The 5,739-nt window shown below is 39.9% G+C and overlaps 1 pseudogene; it reads right to left on the bottom strand.

Moving 5' to 3' along the window:
* Nucleotides 1-5,068: 5,068 nt before the first annotated feature.
* Nucleotides 5,069-5,494, bottom strand: LOC102853125 (annotated as a pseudogene).
* Between the last annotated feature and the right edge of the window lie 245 nt (nt 5,495-5,739).

The following is a 5,739-nucleotide window of genomic DNA, read 5'->3' as shown; positions in this document are numbered from 1 at the left end:
AAGGGTGCAACAATGAATGAATGGAATTCCAAAATCTCTGTAGATGTTCATTGAAATGAAAAATAAACAAACTAAATTTAAAAATTAAAAAAAAAGAATCATCTCAAGAAAAAGTTTGAGGCCTTGAATACCAATGATTGAAGATCAAAGGAATTGTGGGAGGACATCAAGGGATATCATCTATGAAGAGAGAAAGAGATCATTACAAAGATGGAGGAGAAAGAAAAGAAACAATACAACAAACCAACCAAAATGCATGTCAGAATACACTATGAAAATTGCATTAGAGTATCAAGAAATCAAAACAAAAGGAAGAGATACCAAATTGAAAGAGTTGAGCAGAAGATTTCAAAGGGCATCTTGAGAAGGCAAAGCAAAATATTATAACAAAATGTGCAAAAAGTTGGAATCAGAGACTGGAAAGGGAAGAAATCACTCAACATTTCTGAAACAGAAAGAACTTAAAAGCAAATTCAAGCCATGAGTTGCAACACTGAGAGATGCTATGGGCAAAATCTTGAATGATCCAGGAAGCATCAAAAGAAGAGGAAAGAATACACAGAGTCACTGCACAAAAAAGACCTAGTTGACATGGAAAAATCCAGGAAGTACCATATGAAAAAGAGCCAACAATAATGAAGGATGAAGTTCTACCTGCACTGAAAGTACTGGCTAAAAATATGACCCCAGGAATCACTGAAATACCAACTGACATGTTTTCATTAACTGATGCAGCCCTGAATGTACTCACCAGTCTATGCCAGGAAATTTGAAGGACATCTGCCTGGATGAATGACTGAAAGACATCCATATTTGTTTCCCTTACCGAGAAAGCTTACCCAACACAATGTAGAAATTATAGAACAATTTCACTAATATCACATGCAAGCAAAACATTGCTGAAGATCATTGGAAAATTGCTAGAATTGACAGGGTACTGCCAGAAGTTCAGACTGGATTTAGAAGAGGCTGTGGCACCAGGGATATCATTGCTGATGTCAGGTGGATCCTGGCTAAAAGCAGAGAATTACAGAAGAATGTTTGCTATTTTATTGACTATGTAAAAGCGTATGACTTCATAGATCATTACACATTATGGCTAACATTGAGAAGAAGAATGGGAATCCCAGAACACATAATTATGCTCATGAGAAATTTATACCTAGATCAAGAAGCTGTTGTCCCAATGGAGCAAGGATACACTGTATAGTTAAAATCAGGAATGGTGTGCATCAAGGATGTATCCTTTTTCCATACAACAACCTGAAGTACTACAGCCTTCGATACAGATTACATCTCAACATCAAGAAAACAAAGGTCCTTACCACAGGACCAACACTCAGCATCATGATAGATAGAGAAAAGATTAAAGCTGTCAATGATTTCATCTTCCTTGAATCAACAATCTGCACCTCTGGTACCAGCAACCAGGATATCAGGAGATGGATCACACTGAGTAAGTCTGCTGTCAGGGACCTCTCAAAAATACTTAAGAGCAAAGATGTAAGTTTGAAGATTAAAGTACACCTGATCCAGGTCATGGTCTTCTTGATAGCTTTCTATGTATCAGAGAGCTTGGCAATGAATAGAGATGACAGAAGAAGAATTGATGCTTTTGACTTGTGGTTCTGGAGAAGAATACCCAGTATCCCATGCACTGCCAAAAGAATCATCAGACATGTCTTGGAGAAAGTGCAGCCAGAGTGCTGCTTGGAGGCAAAGATGGCAAAGCTTTGTCTTTTGTATTTTGGACATGTAGCTAGAAGAGGTTATTCCTTGAAAAGAAATATCATGCTTGGAAAGATGGAACGTTAGTGAAAGAGAAGAAGATCATCAGCAAGATGGATAGACACAGTGACTGCAGTAATAGCCTTACGTTTGTCAGAGCTGATGAGGATGGCACAAGATAGGATAGGGTTGGGGTCATGGTGCCTAACAACAACTGTATGCCAGACACTAGGGGAGATGCCAAGGTGTGTAGACACAATGCTATTCTAAGTGAATTCCTAGATTAAGAAACAACATAATGACCCTACAGCAAGAATCTTGTGAACAAATCATATTCAGTAAGCAAGGACATCCAACTTGGAGTAATGGAAATGATGATAGAGTATAGGGAAATCCTTGGAGGATAAATGTACAAATTCAAGTAGAAGTTACCCACACGACTGTTTCTGGCCAAGATAAAGATTCTAACCATTGACCTAACAGGCCCATGATAGATGGAGAAGAGACTGAGTTTGTTAACAATTTCAGCTTACTCAGCTCCACAATCAACATTCTTGGCACCACCAGTCAGGAAATCAAAAGAGGAATTTCACTGGAAAAATCTGTGATCAGAGACTTCTCCAGTACTGAGTACTGAGTAGCAAAGATGTCAGTCTAGAGAGTAAAGTGCACCTGATCCAGACCATGGTCTTTGAAGTTACTTGCTATACATCAGAAAGCTGGCCAATGACTAAGGATGACAGAAGAAGAATTTATGCCTTTGAGTTGTGTTTCTGGAGAAGAGTCTTGAACATACCATGGACCACCAAGGAAACAAACAGGTCTGTCTTGGAGAAGATGAAACTTAGCTTCTCCATGGAGGCTAGGATTTTGAAGCTCTATCTCACATACTTTTGGTTGTGACAGGAGGGACCAGTCCTTGGAGAACGACATCATGTTTGGAAGAGTGGAAGGACAGCTCAGGAGAGGAAGACCCTGCATGAGATGGATGGATACAGTAACTTGGGCAATGGGGATAGGCGTGTCAAAGTCAGTGAGACTGGATCAGGACAGGGCAGGGTTCAGAGCTATTGTACATAGGGTTGCTATGAATCACAGGCCACTTGATAGCACATAACAGTGACATCTAAAACAATTAAAAAGCTGTACATAATATAGGAGGCAATGATTCTAGACATTAAACAGTATAGGAGAGCAATCTTGAGAGAGAAAACAAAAGAGGTCAGTCCTATGATTGCTCAGCCCTGAGTTTCCAGGCTGTAGTCAAAGACAAGGAAGGAACTAAGATAGAGCCCAAGAGTCTCCTCCAGTTCAAGTGGTGGAGCTGACAGAGAAACCAATGCAGCTAGAGTTTGTTGGGTCAAGTATTGGAGGCTAGAGAGAATGGTACAGTAGAGGTGGGAGAGAGAGAATGGAGGGAGGGAGGCAAGGAGGGAGGAAAGAAGGAAGAAGGGCCAGAGTTGTTGTTAGGTACCACTGAGTTGAGTATGACTCATAGTGACTCCATGAAGAACAGATCTTATGCCTGCCCTATTCTGTGCCATCCTCATTACCTCTATATTCTTGAGCCTGTTGTTAGTCATTTTATCAATCCATCTCCTTTGGGGGTTTCCTCTCTTTTGCTGATCCTGGACCTTTCCTGGACTAGCCCCTTTTATTCATATGCCCAAATTACGTAAAGTGGAGAGTCATCATCCCCTCCTCTAAGGAGCACCCTGGCTGCACTTTCTCCAATACATACTTGTTTGTTCTTTTGGCCATCCATGGGATACTCAGTAGTCTTTTACAACACCACATCTCAGTCATCCATTCTTCTTCTGTCATCCTTATTCATTGTCTAACTTTTAGATACAAGTAATTGAAAAGACTATGACTTGGATAAAGTGCACCTTAGTCTTCAAACTGATATCCTGGATTTAGCATGTTGGAGAGATTCTTGACAGCATATTTTCCTAATACCACATGTGTTTTGATTTCTTGATTGCTGGTACCAAGGGTGTTGAAATGATGGACAATTTAATCTCAATCAATCTCTCTTTCTCTCTCTCCAGTGGTGACAATTTTTGCTTTCTTGATGTTGAAATGAAGTTTTTTATCTTCTGCCACAAGCGTTTCAAGTCCTCCTCACTTTCAGCAAGCAAGATTGTTGTGTCATCTGCAAAATGCAGGCTGTTGATGAGTTTTCCTCTGCTCCTGATGCCACATTATTCTTCATAAAATCCAGCTTCTTAAATGATTTGCTCAGCATACAGATTGAGTAACTTGAGTGAAATGATATAGCCCCGACACACATTTTTCTCAATTTTAAACCACGCAGTTTCCCTTGCTCCATTTGGACAACAGCCTCTTGGTCCGTAGACCAAGGTTTCAAATGAGCACAATTAAGTGTTCTGGGATTCACATTTTTCTCAATATTAACCAGAAAATGGCAGAAGGTTCCCCTGAGTTTTCAACTAAGTACTGATCACAGCATGTATGTGAAGAAACTACCTGACTGTATGTAAACATTACCTAGAAGGAGAAGAGGACACAATCTGGAACTCACACAGGGCAAAGAATAGTTCATGCTTCTCTCAGTCTCAAAGAAGAACTCAACAAATCATAGAACATTACACAGCAAGTCAGAGGAATATTGGGGCAAAATTAGCTCTCTTATTAACACATTTTAAAACCACATGTTTGAAGAAAGCTCAAACTATTTCCATCTAACTTGACTGTGTCCCAGAACAAAGTTCAAAATTATTTGTAGGAAAAAAAAATCCAGCATCCTACAAGATAAAATTCACAATGTCTGTCATCCAGTATAAAAATACGAGAAATGCAAATAATCCAGAGAATGTAATCCAAACAGGGAAAGGAAGGAAATCAATAGAAACAGCTCCAGAAATGACCCATATTTTAGAGCAAGGACATTAGCAGACAAGGATATTGAAACAGTTATTCTATTCTTAAGAAGGAAGAAAAATCAAACAGTTAAATAAGGGTATGGAAAGTAAATAAAAATCCAAATAAAACTTCCAAAAAAATTAGTATGTGAAATAAAAAATTACACTGTGTGGTTTAACATTAACTTGGTGATATAGTGGATTATTACTCTTTGAACTGCTAACAGAAAAACTGGTAGTTCTAATCAATCCATCAGCTGATCCATGGGAGGGAGTATGTTCCTTTTACTATTTACAGCTTTGTAAACTTAATGGAGGATCACCATAAATTGGAGTTGACTGCTGGCAGTGGATTTTTTTTCTTCTTCTAGTGTGTCAGTACTTTTAATGTTGCACACAGCCAAGCAGACAGATCTGGACGCCCTGCAGCCTTCAGGTGTGCTGCCAGCGTCGCTCTACAGCAAACCCAGTTTGTACTCCACCATCGAGTGCAGCTTACCCAGGACTTCGCTTTGGGAGGGACCATTAAGAATATCTTCAAATCCAATGGTCTCATCATTCCCCCTCAAAATATCAAGTAAGAGGTTTGAACTTGGAAGAAATGGGAGTCACTGAACCTGCTGCACGGCCTTGAACTCCATCTGCAGCTTCAGGGGGGCAAACCGACCCTGGATGTTCCTCAGGGTGGAAAAGTTCATTTTATCTTGGTTGAGCTGGAAATTTTTTTCTGGTAACTCAAGAGGATGACTGGGCAAAAGTTCATTTTTCACACAAGAAAAACCTTTCCGAAGAAGATCATGGCTTTCAAAAGGGCCACTGGCTAATAGTTCAGTTACTGGGATGCTACCTTTTAGCTGAGATCCAAGTCCTCTGGAATTCATCTTGAGCCACTTTCGGTACAGCCGCTCAGCTTGGCTGCCCTAAGCTGGCCGGATTTTTTTTTTAAGACACTGCAGGAGGGGTGGGGGAAGTGAGCAATAGAAAACTCAAGAACTTATTGTCATCAGGTCAGAACCAATTAATAGCTGACTCTTCAGAAGCTTTAAATCACACAAGAGGAGATTGCTCATCTTTCTCTCACAGAGTATTTGGTGGATTTGAACCATCATTCTTTGGGGTCAGAAGC

This window comes from Elephantulus edwardii, unplaced genomic scaffold (assembly GCF_000299155.1).
Source record: "Elephantulus edwardii isolate Elephantulus edwardi_28Jun2011 unplaced genomic scaffold, EleEdw1.0 scaffold00212, whole genome shotgun sequence".
Lineage (NCBI taxonomy): Eukaryota > Metazoa > Chordata > Mammalia > Macroscelidea > Macroscelididae > Elephantulus > Elephantulus edwardii.
The sequence above is the reverse complement of the archived record's forward strand: the minus strand, read 5'-3'. Positions and strand labels throughout refer to the sequence as shown.